Source organism: Lampetra planeri, chromosome 13 (assembly GCF_965212315.1).
Source record: "Lampetra planeri chromosome 13, kcLamPlan1.2.h2, whole genome shotgun sequence".
NCBI lineage: Eukaryota > Metazoa > Chordata > Hyperoartia > Petromyzontiformes > Petromyzontidae > Lampetra > Lampetra planeri.
Window position 1 is genome coordinate 10,585,119 of NC_136119.1, and position 13,158 is coordinate 10,598,276.

General features: G+C 50.3%; 1 long non-coding RNA gene across 1 annotated transcript in view; it reads left to right on the plus strand.

Annotated features, from left to right (window-relative positions):
* Nucleotides 1-303: 303 nt before the first annotated feature.
* LOC144722061 (uncharacterized) overlaps nucleotides 304-13,158 on the plus strand; it is a 64,518-nt gene continuing 51,663 nt past the window's right edge. Inside the window, exon 1 of the long non-coding RNA XR_013586015.1 lies at nucleotides 304-875. This is a non-coding gene — a long non-coding RNA (uncharacterized LOC144722061). The remainder of the gene's footprint in view (nucleotides 876-13,158) is intronic.

The window sequence follows — 13,158 nt, forward strand, 5'->3', positions numbered from 1 at the left end:
GATGACGACGACGGCGGCGGCGGCGGCCGCTACTATAACGAAGTCAGTGCGGGGGCCGGGAGGTCTCATTCGGGGAAAACCACGCCAGCGGTTCGCGCAGCCTCGCAAGGCAAGGCGCTCTCTTCTCGTCCGATGACCACGAGAGAGAGAGGGGGGGGGGGAGATGCGGTTGTTGGGGAAGAGGGAGGAGGGTAGGAGGGGAGGGGGTGAGCAGTGATGGAGAGAGCAGCAGGGGGAGTGAGGTAGAGGAGGGTGGTGGAGGTGGGGGGAGGGAGATGGGTGGAGAGGGGAACGCGGAGCCTCAGACCACGGGACGTTGACGTTCGCGGCGGCCGGAGCCGTGGTGGGTCCGTCTCGCTCATCCCGATGCGGAGACGGAGGCGCGCTCCAGCTCGCTCCGTCTGCCCTCCGCACCCGCAGTCCGCGCGCGAATTGGCATCGTCCGGAGCTATTTAAAGGGATTCCGCGTTTTTAAGCGAGCGATCAGCTGTCCTCTCGGCAGAACACGCGAGCCGCCAGCCTCACAGTGGGCTGTGCGTGCCTGCGAGCGTGCGTGCGTGCGTTGCGCGCGCGCGCGTGTATGTCTCTGATATATATACATACAGTACACGTGTGTGTATATCAGGCTGTGTCTGAAGAAGGCCCGGAGGCCCCACGTCGCTGCGATCAGCGAAGAAGAGAGCGGGAGAGAGGGAGAGGGAGGGAGAGAGAGAGAGAGAGGACACGGCGCGGTCTATAACTCCATCTTGTGTGTAGTGGATTCATCCGCCGTCCATTTGATTCGTACGGACGAAGCGCGCCTCTGGCCTTTGCAGCTAACCACGCCAGCGCTGCGACGTGTGCCGGACGGAGGAGCCTTCTGCCGCCACACCAAGGTACATCTCTCTCTCTCTCTGCGTGTGCCCGTCTCCCCTTCACGATTATTTGTTGACAATAAATGTGTCTGCGTCGTGTGAGCGCCGCTTCGGAGCAGACCCGATAGCGATATCGTCGCAGACGCACCGCGCGCTACGGACACACACACGCACGCCGCACGCACGCTACGGTCACACACGCACGTAGACGCACACGCACGTAGACGCACACGCACGTAGACGCACACGCACGTAGACGCACACGCACGTAGACGCACACGCACGTAGACGCACACGCACGTAGACGCACACACCCGCACGCGACCCTACTGCCTTGTGTGTATTGCAAGGCATGCGCGTGTGCGCGTTGTTGCATCCTCTGTGTAGCCCCCGCCGCGATCCCGATCTCGGCGATAGGTTGACCCTCGGTTGTCCCGCGTGCCGCGTTGCGCCTGTGTGCCTGTGTGTGTGTGAGTGTGTGTGTGAGTGTGTGTGAGTGTGTGTGTGTGAGTGTGTGTGCCTCTGTGTGTGAGTGTGTGTGAGTGTGTGAGTGTGTGTGTGAGTGTGTGTGTGAGTGTGTGTGTGTGTGAGTGTGTGTGAGTGTGTGTGCCTCTGTGTGTGTGTGTGAGTGTGTGTGAGTGTGTGTGTGTGAGTGTGTGTGTGTGAGTGTGTGTGTGAGTGTGTGTGTGAGTGTGTGTGTGAGTGTGTGTGTGAGTGTGTGTGTGTGCCTCTGTGTGTGTGTGAGTGTGTGTGTGTGAGTGTGTGTGTGAGAGTGTGTGTGTGTGAGTGTGTGTGTGAGTGCGTGTGAGTGTGTGTGTGAGTGTGTGTGTGAGTGTGTGTGTGAGTGTGTGTGTGAGTGTGTGTGAGTGAGTGTGTGTGTGCCTCTGTATGTGTGTGTGAGTGCACGCGAGAGAAGGAAGAGAGAGAGAGGGAGGGAGGGAAGAGCTCTCTCTCCGTGTGAATAACGTCACATCTGCCACCCCCATGCGGGTGGCGGAGAGAGAGGGAGAGAGAGAGTGGCGAGGATTTGTTTTTAATCTGCCGCTGAAATTGTATCAAAGTGCGCTCTCACGATGGGGGCGGGCGGGGGCGGTCAGGGAAAGTGGACAAAGTGAGGAGAGAGGTGGGGGGGACTAGTTGGTGATTAGTGGTGCTGGTGGCAATCGTAATGGGTGAACGTTAATTGGTGCGTTGGCATGATAGCCACACGGGCCCGCGTGTATGTTGAGCAATCACAGGCACATTGACGCAGTCGTACTGCGTCTACGTTGCGATGGGATTTAGCACAAAAAAGCCACTAAATGGCACTTTCCGTGATTGTACCGGCGCCAGCCCTCCCCCTCCACACAACCCTCACACACCTCGCTCCCTCGGCCGAATCCATCACGAGGATAACGCCAATTGGCTACGAGAGCTAACTGTGCTAAGCGTGTGTAAAATGCAAATGAGTTTGTAGAGTAAAGGGAGCACGGAGTGTGATTTAAGGTGAGATGACGATTCAATTAAGTGGCTGTGGCATCGTCAGCAGTAGAAGCAGCAGCAGCATTGTCATTCTCAATGGTAGAGACGGGGTCTATCCACTGCAAGATTAAAGGGCTTCTTCATACGCCATTTCCATCCGTCCACGGTCTCGCGATTCCATCCACAAACCACATCCCCGAATGAACTCAGTTCCCCGCTTCATCCTTTCATGTGTATGTTGGACTTATTTCGCACCGTACGTAGCCAACCGTGCTAATTGTAGGCGCGTACACTTGGTAAACGTACGACGTGGATCTATTGCTACGTGTGTTAGAAGGTAAGACCAACGTAACGTGGGCAGCAACAATAAGATGCGTTGCGACATGGGCTTTTCTACGATGCATGCACACGAACGCCCAAACGTCACGCTTCCACGACAAAGACAAACAACATCGATTCCCCCGTATATAGCCTCAGCAGAATTTTTTGGGGCAAGTGCTGTTTCGCACTTCCGATTAGCACGTACGGTGCGAAAAAGTTCCACATACATAGCGAGCACCTCTCGCAACACACACATAAACTGTGCTGCCTTTTGGACATTTGCTCGACAATTGAACGAAGCGCATATAGACTTTATAAGTCTTCGCTACCCTGCACGCATATGCGTATTGACATCTTTGCAAGCCGGAGGACGCTGTCCACACCGCTCATGGTCCTGAAATGGAAATCGCTTTCACCCCCCCCACCAAACCCCCTCGCTGGCGTAGAGACCGCAAGTCCTCGTGCAACTGTGACAAACCCACCTCGACTTTCTCTCCCTCACTCACATTAAGCAGAGTCTGGTGGGGTAGGTGTGGGTAGGTGGGAGTAGGTGTGGTAGGAAAGATAGGTGGTGTTGGCGGGTAGGTGGGGGTAGGTGTGGTAGGAGGGGTAGGCGAGTGCTCATTGAAAGCTTCAGAATTTACCCAGGCATCACCCGGCGCGCCACGTGCTTGCGATACGCGATCGGGCCCACGTGGTTTAATCTGCGCCTACAAATTGGACGTCGTCAATGGGCGAGAGCGTAACGACTCACGGCGGCCATTTTCTTACTCGAAGCCAAATGCGAGGGAGTGGAGCAGGCTGCCTGCCTCCGACGGTTGCGTCTCCTCTGTTTTGCTGGGACTCGCAACGTCAAACACTGCTGGAGCTGTCCGTGGTAGGGCAATTGGAGGCAATTTACTAAGCGAGGTTTAATAGGACCGTTGTGGTTTATCTATGGGCAATATATGACATATATCGAGGCACATTTACTATTCAAATTGCACCACGCCAGGTGAATTGTCACAGTACACACGTCGAACGTACAGCTAGCTATCTATAACTAGATATAGCTTGCTGTGGGTGGGTTTCAAAGTAAATATCACAACACTCGCACACACAAGAGAAGTGACACCTAAAATTATGCTTTGTTTTACTGTAATACAATTAAATTACGTTACGTATTTAATTTCACATAGCAACTGCATGTTACGATTTTAAATATGATTCGTGGTTAATTATATAATTGTGTGTCAATTACAAAGCGTATTAAGTTGCATGAAACTCAAGAGTGCAACACTTTCAATATGTAAAGTTTGCTTTTTGTTTGTTTGACGTCAATAGCTAATCACGTGTGATTGCACAAATAAGATCTGTGCAAAATGTTGTGACGTGAATTCATGGTTATTAGTTATTTATAAAATGTTATTTTAAAAAATATTTAGCGAAGCGAAGCAACGTTGCACAGTCGGCTCTAATGACATACAATGGGATATATCGCGTGTTAAATGTTTGTAACTACATTTTTCATAAACTACATTTATGCAATATTACATGGTACTATATGCAGCACGCACACTTAAAATATAATAGGCGTATGTGATTTCAAAAACATTTCAAATAAGTTGGATGCAATTCCTGTACGCTCTATACCATTGTATGACAACACGCCTGACATTGCGAAAGTTTAAATTACTTGAATACGCAGTGTAAAATAAAATACTTATTTAGGTATATATATAACAATATAGGGCACATAAACATTTGACTGTGTGGTGTGCAATGACTCGAGGCACAGGTGTCTGTCTGCTGTGCATCAACACAGCCACTTTATGCCGTGCCTGGGTAATGTGAGACTCGATGATTCACGCTTATATACTTCGCCGTCCGGGTTTATACAGCAGTACCTCGAGTGTCGCTGTTACTACTCACGTACTATTACATAAAGCACGCCGTGCAGGTATTACTGCACACACACATATATATATATAAACTACAGGTGACGTACATGTATCGTAGGCGTGTAACGTGCCAACAATGCCTGTGCGTTATGTTTTACAGCCAAGTTAGCAAGATTCCACTTGCTCTATTTTATAATTGTTATAGATCAGCATTATGAGTTAAAAATGATATGCTTTACATATATTGCATAGCGTCTGTTCCCTTCCATCATGTCTTAAATTAAACATTCAGTAGAAAAAATTCAGACGTAAATCAGTATTTCAAACAAGTAGAAAGTTAAACGCAGACTAATTTGTAAACGCGTGTACAATCATTTGCTCAACAAAACATTCAGGATTGCTACGATTAAATAAGCTGCAGACGATACATGCTTCACTGTAGACCGTAAATGAGGTCACACATGCGAACATACGTCTTTGTGTCTCTCTCACACACACACACACACTCCACGTCTACTTGAATATCGCATGCAGACGCGTTACAGCAGACCGGCAATGTTTACACGAGTGTGCGTACGGGTCACAATGCACACCTGCGTAACTCCCGTATTATATATCGAGAGACAGAGGATACGACGCTTGAGGTTTAGTCATGATGCCCTTGCAGATGGGGTTCAGGTGAGTTGATAGGCGCGGCGTGCTTCGTCGGCGTAATTGCGTCCACGCGTTAAAGACTCGGGCCCCCTCCCCTCCCCGGCACGTACAGCCAGCAACGTGACGCTGTGGTGACGAGTGGCCTTACGAGGCAGTATCCACGCGTCACGATGGCCTGGCCGAAGCAATGGGGGGGTGGGGTTGGGTAAACGGTGAACATATTTGTTGTTGTTGTTTAAACCAAGTTGAATAAGCAACGAGTTGAATGCCGCTCTGGGAGTCCGGATTGATCTCGCACCGCGTGCACTTAGAGGGAGGCTTCGAAACAGCTCAACGCGGTCACAACTTGCAGTTCTATACGGCAAATATGGCGGCCATTGTCAACATTCCCATTGACTCGGCCCCCGCTCCTTAAAGTGACTACGAGGGGGCGGGGGGGGGGGCTGCTTCTGATTGCAGCTCGCGCTCACTCACGACGGTCTCTTTTGTGAACACACCTGCCGTGCCTGTTTGTGGTTGGTGTTGGCGCAGTTTCTCAGCGAGGCCATTTGAATTGCCGCCTTGATCACTTGAGTTCGATTTCCGACCACGGCTGACATGGGTGCCGAGTGATTACATCTGAGACGCCACGTACCACACAACTAAGCGACCTTTCAGATTCAACGGCAGAATACCGGGCCTGCTATTTTCACGAACGCCAGTGTGTATGCGTGCGTGCGTGCGTGCGGGGAGTGGTGGCGTTGCTGTTGGCGCGCTGCGACACGAAGACGGCGACCCGAGATCGATCCCCGTGCCTCCACGAGGTCGACTTGGCCTCAAATGAACACCTGGTGCAGTGTGTCAATATCGCCACTGCGGAGACAAAGGCGGTCGAGTGTGGTGGTGGTGATGGTGTTGGCCACCCACCCCCTCGTGCCCGGCCTTCATAGGTTTGCTACTCGCAAATAAGCACTTGCCCCAGCAGTCTGTAAAGGCTGTACGGGGGATCTTTGTCGGGCGTGCGTGCACGTACGGGTGTCGCATATAATTAATAATGCCAGGCCACCTGAGTTCAATTCCAGGCCGCGGCTGTAACATCAGGAGCGAGCGATATTCGAAATCGGGTGCTGTGGGCTCCCCCTCTTCACCCACCGTGAAGTATGGACAAACGACACTGCGCTGTTGATGCCTTCCACCAGAGCGGTTGACCAAAAAGGCTGTAAATGATCAATCATATCGTGCTCTTTGGATTCCTTCGTGTGCGCGGTTTGGAATCTTGAGTGCTTGCGCGGCATTTGAAAAGCTTAAGTGCATCTGGGGTCATTGGAATTGCTGTATTTATATACAGTGGTTCATTTTGTCAGGGCGGGTGCTTTTCATAACGACTAGGTGGTTATGACAGCACGTCTGTATCTTCATTTTATTTCACGATTTAGTTTTTGTCCAGTCCTTTGTCAATCCACTGCTGGATGATGATTTCCAAGCGTCGTGTCACTCGTGTGGGGGTTGTTTGACCATACTTCACCTCACTGGTGAAGTGCAGGGTTGTTGTTGAAGAGTGAGAGGCAATACCCGTTCAGATGGCACTCGCCACCGATATTAGCCGTGACTGAGTGTAGTGTGGAGCTCAGGTCCAGGTAGCCGGGCTCCGAGCGTCGTGGTGGACGCTAACCACTCACTGCACAACCGCTCCACCCATCCTGAACTATGCTACCTGCACACGCCACCGCGTTAGCCGGATTATAAGACGCATGGGGATATAACTCGTGCCCCGAAGTATATGCTTCATGGCAATAAAGTTATTCAAATCTGGTCATATACACACACACACACACACGGCAACCCGATTATTAGACGCACCCCAACTTTTGATTTAAAATATCGGTAGAAAGTGCGTCTTATAATCCGGATTTTAGCCAGTTACAATATGTAGAAATAAAAACAAAGTTAAATGAGAAGGGCGTGTGGACATCTAATAACAATGCTATTGCTTGTGGTCCATTGATACCCATGCATTGTATGCGATATTTCAATATCAGGATGTTCGTATGCATTAAAAGCGTCTACCGAGCATACTAAAGACAAATATCCCCCGTATAGCCTTAACACACTTTTGGGGCAAGTGCAGGGTACACGAAGAGGGTGGGTGGCCAACAACCACGTCCGGCCGCCTTTGTCTCTCCAGTGCTGATGTTGACTCCACACCGCACGAGGTACTCATTTGACACTGAGTCGACCTAGGGGAGGCCCAGGTCCAGTTCAGATAATCGTCACCGGTATTGACTGAGCGGGAGTCGAACTCATGTGGCCGAGTTCGTAGCGCAGCGCACTATCGCCTACACTACCGCTACCCACACTACATTACCGCTCCTAAAGACAAAGATTCCCCGTATAGCCTTAGACTTTTGGGGCAAGTGTTAGTTCGAGCAAATACACACCATCCACGTGCACTGGCACATATAATTTGCAATAGGATGTAGTTGAATAGTTTTAGATATCAGCAAGATACAAATGCAAACCCAAATGGTTGTCAATGTTGCCGTATTAATATGCACGTGGTTATTCAGGCTCCGGGGTGGCATCATTCTTTGCAATCATATACTCACAATACTTAAACGACCCAATAGGCCTCGACTAAACACGTTCCAGGCCTGTGTTCATCGTATGCTTTATCAATCGTATGCCGTCGAAGCCCCCGCTCATTGATTGCAACAACAGAAGCATTGCGACACCACGGCGGAAAGGATGAATTATGAAAATAGAAAAAAACACCCCAATACGAGGCCCGTTCACTAAGTGAGCACGTGGGGCCTGCAACAAAGCGGTACTTTGCAATCAACGCACCGAGGCTGGCGCCACGTCGACTATGTGTGCGGCTGTGACGCACTCGCTCTATACGTGTTGTATATTCTTTTCATGGAGATTTACGCGGATTGGGGTTATTTTAAGCCCATGTTCTCCATGCTCAGGTGCGTGCCTGTGTATGCAGGCCACTCTGTAGGCCTTAAAATGGCGGCGGAGATGTAGAATAATAAAATAAATAATCACCTCCGCACGCACGCTTTTAAGTCGTCGTCCGCGCTTTTGGGAACGTACATTTTTCTTGTTTGGTTACCAATTCTGTCTCTGTTGATTTCAATTATGTAGTGTATCTATCTATCTTTCCATCGGGATGAATCCGTCAGGTGCACTGGGGAGTTATTGGCCCCTGTTTATCTTAACGATGCGTAACCTCGTTCGGGCCGGTGTTTGGATACGCACTTTACCTCAGCAATTTTAACAAACGCTCAGGGTGATTGTTAATTTTATGAACGGGTATGCGTACAGTGTTCACGTAAAGATGTTCTCGTAGGCAATGCACATGTAGTATCCATATACACGCACACGGATATAATTAGGGCAATGAACACGATGTAATAACGAGGTTATGAAGTTGGCCTAAACCTGTGCACTCACCTGAAATATGTATGTACTTAAAAAAAATGATAATTACATATCAGGCTTGCGTTTTTAATGTGAAACCAGCATTAGGCTGGCAAGACTGGTTTAAATCAATAATTACATTTCTATAACGTCTTGTATTTAGGAGCATACTTCATTAATAGGTGTGTGTGTATGTAGTATGTTAAATGGAACAGTTACTAATGGGATCATTGTCTTTGCATGCAATGTGCTAATGATATAAATACCTAGGTACATACACTCGCTCGCTCGCATGATTCACCTAGGCCTTGGAGCGATGACGTCAGCTCATTAGTCAGAGCTGTGAGGTTGTTCATGACCGCGAGAGATGGTGAAGCCTTCATCAAGCAGTACATAGACCATGGCTGCTGATGATCACGACTCGTATGTATCATAGTAAACATCGCGCTGTATGTAGGTGGAGTTTTATATAATCGCATGTGGTAACTCATGCGCGCGTCTCTCCGGTAGTTTCATACCGCGCATATCCAGGCTTCATTTGTTCCCTCAAGAAGAACGCGGCAACCGTCAGGTTATGCGACGGCGACCACTTATTGAGTGAAATCATCACTAACACCCCCCCCACGTCCCCTTCCGCGTATCTCCGCTCTTATCTGATTGCAAAGTCAATTCACGCAGCGCTCTCTTCGTAAGATAGACCAACACAATGAGCCTTGCGCTCTCCGCCGGAGATTAACCGCACTGCCTCGATGTAAAATTCATATCAAGAATAAGAAGATGGGCCATTGCCCGAAACGTCACCTATTATATATACATTCAAATTGTAGGGCAGTGTTATTAAAAAAATGTCTTGAGGTTTGTTTTTGTCGCGCGCTTCAGTGCCAATGGAGCAGTGTCGTTAAATTGTTTGACGTTACAAATGCAGAGTTCGGCTCGGGGTGATCGTTCAAAATCTGCTCGTGTTTCATTCCAGAATAATTACGACTTAAAAAAATAAATATATATAATTTAAGATTAGGCAGGGCGCACTTAGGCTTCGGCACAGACGACGTCTCGAAATAGTCACGCGGGCTACGAGCCAATGGCGTGATCCAAATGTCCCTGCAGGAATATGCACACTCATTGGGCAAGTATAACAATAAATAAAACGCCGCTCAATTAATAATTCACACCAGACGACCGACGTTCAAGCGTTGTTACATATTTTTTTTGCGTTTCATGAAATCACATTTTGTCGTTTGGCGGATGTTTGCATACGGTACGGAATTGCAGGAAATGTATCTCGTACGTATGATGCATCTATTTTCGCGTAATTTCATTATATTTAGGGCTAATTTAGTAAGCGTGGAAACCGTGTATTGAGTCTGCCACATCACACGCGGACGCAGGCGTGCTCCCTCGGCGTCCTCAACGCTGTGTCCCATCCTACGTGCGTCACAGAACGCCAGCGTCTCGCGCATACACAGAGGGAGATATTAATAGTGGATTAGTGGGTTCGTGAGTGCAGTTCAGATCAAAGATCTCAAATTCTCGTCCAACCTCGGACCGCGGATGATTTCCCCGCGGGGAAACCGACAAAGGAGAGGGGGAATCCCTTGCAGACCGCGAAGGCCACACGCGGGAGATTCTCCACGGCACTGGTCCCATGTTGGAGTCCCGTTATGGGCCGGTACTGCGGCCAAGTTCAGAGGCTCATTATTATTGTCATTATCGTCAGTCATGGTTAGTCCACTGCTGGACGAAGGCCTCAATCCCCGGCTATTCTCTGCCAATTCTGCCACGCACTGTACTTCGCAGAAGAGCATCATTTGGTACACGGAGAGCTCTGGATGAAGTGCGCCTTCCAAATGTAAATTATTATCATCACCACCGAACACACAATTTGCTTCACTGCCAAGTATCAAATTCGAGACATCGTCCCGCACCCCCAATGAGGAGTTTGCACGATACTTTGACTCGATTGAGTCCGATGGACGTGAACTTGGGATCTCCCCCGGCCTACGCGAGCGGTTCTCTCCCCACCTCCACCGGTCAACATCGGCCAACCAAGTCGACGTTCGTTTCACCTGCATGGCTTGCACCCTGCCGATGCCCCGCGGTGGAGTGGAAACCGTGGAAGTGGAGCGTTTTGCGTTGTGTCGGCAACGACGGCTCTCGAGACGCAATGGCGTGTCAATTATCGTTCGAACCTTGGGTGGGGGGGGGGGGGTCTAATCGATCCGACACTTGGACGTTCGGATGAAGATCGCAACTTGCGCGCGTTGCGTCTACAATGCAAGTACAACGTCAGGAGACGAAATGAGGAGGTTGCGATGGGTGGCACTTGCAAGCGGTTGCCAAGGGAAGGGCAGGTAACCGAGAAGGGCATTGGAGAGAAGCAACTGCAGAGGTCGGAGGCCCCAAGGGAAAGTCCTGAAGCCAGATGGTGGCAGCGGTGCTGCCGGCCGTGATGAGACTCTCCGTGAGAGTGGACCGTGAAGGACGTTGCGAGTCGTGCACCAACGAAGGCACCTGAAGCCAGAGTTTGCGGGATCTGGCAGAAGGAAGGAAGCGATGGCGAGATAGATCGATATCGCGGTGAGTTTGGGCGCGTGGGTTTTGTTGGTTCGTGGCGGGGCGCGTGTTTGGTCGGTGAAATCATTGCGATGTCTAGGGCCCAGCTGAACCATGGCAATCCTTGGCTTGTATGGGATGTGCGCTGTAGAAAGGCCCGCGAAAACGTATTGTTTGTCTTTTTGAAATGTATTTAAATGTTTTAAATTCATGTTAAGGATACATCAAATCAATTACTCTTGCTTGATTAATATCGGAAATGCCACATTTATCATGGCGAGCATTAGTAATTGATTAAGACAAACACAAATGACTTCCAGAATCGGAATCTTCATTTATACTCGAGGAATCCGATGAGCCGTGAATATCTTTTTTACAGATGTTCCACATTACAGTGATAATTTTAATGATTCAGTGAAGATGGATGTTTTATTTTAAAATAAAATAATAGCGGATATTATATTGAACTAGGAATGCCTTCCTGAGTATCAATACTCGCTCACAGAAAGGCCCTACTTTGGAAAGTATGGCATATCCTTTTTACTCACGTGTTATATGTTGGTGTTTGCGGTGGTGGTGCTGGATTTTTGATGGCGGTGGCTATGACTGTGGTGATGGTGCTGGTGGTATGAGGGTGGTGCTGCTGCTATTGCTGATGGTACTGGTGGTATGGCAGTTGTTATAGTGGTGGCGGTTGTGGAGGTGATGATGCTGGCTTTGAGACGGTGGTGGCTATGATTGTTGTGATGGTGCTGGTAGTATGAGGGTGGTGCTGCTGCTACTGCTGATGGTACTGGTGGTATGGCAGTTGTTATAGTGGTGGTGGTTGTGGATGTGATGATGCTGGCTTTGAGATGGTGGTGGCTATGATTGTTGTGATGGTGCTGGTAGTATGAGGGTGGGGGTGGTGCTGCTGATGGTGCCACTGGGGAGATAAAGGCGGTCGGGCGCGGTGCTGGCCACCCGCCCTCTCGTATGCCGTGCCGGCCTTCATAGGTGCTCGCGAACAGCACTTTCCCCAATAGTCTGTTAAGGCTATACGGGAGATCTTTGTCTTTGGTGATAATTGCGCTGCCGGCGATAATGACAGTGGTCGTGGTGGCGACGCTTGTGCTGATCGGGGCGTTGATAACGATGGTGGTGGTCGTGACAATGGTGTTTATTGTGGTGCTGCTGCTGCTGTTGCTACTGCACGACCAATAAATGGGCTTCCTCTGGGTCGACTCGGCCTTAATTGAGTACCTGATGTAGTACGTGAACATCAGCGGCCGGGCGTGGTGGTGCTGGCCACCCACCCTCTCGTGTGCCATGCCGGCCTTCATAGATGCTCCTCGCTAACAGCACTTGCCCCAACAGTCTGTTGTTGAGGCTACGCGGAGGAGTGGCCAGTAGACCGCACGTCCTTTGGACGTTTCCGTCCGTCCAGCCATCCAGCAAAACTTGAGTTTCTAATACTAATATAGTGTGACGGAGGGTGTTGGAAGTGATCATCTCACAGATTGGCGAAGCGGGGCGTACATACGTGCCGCTCACAGCGGAATATTGTTGCGAAAAAAATAAAAATAAAATACTCCACGCGCTGCGCAAAGTCTCAGCGCGAGGCACGATCGGTGATGAAGGGGGTGGGGGGGGGGAAGAAAGAGGACGAGTAAGGAGGTGGACGAGGAGGATGAGGTGGGAGGGAGGGAGGGGGACGCGAAAGGAACGCCCGTGGCTCCCCGCTGGGAGCGGTGGGAGGCGCGACGGACATCTGCGCAGCGCGCCAACGACGAACGCGTCGCCGAATCGAGGCGCGGTAACGTCGGTGGCATCGTCGTCGCTGGGACATTGTCCGCGATGATGAAGGAGAAGAAGAATCAGAAGAACAAAGCCGCCAGAGATCATTGCCACGGCTCCCGCCTCCTCCTCCTCCTCCTCCCCCCCTCCTCCTCCTCGCGGACAGCGATGCGCGCTCAGCACGACCCCCGCGGGCGCAGAGGGGCTTGCACGACAGCGACGGCTACAGACGGCAACAGTAGCACAACAACAGCACA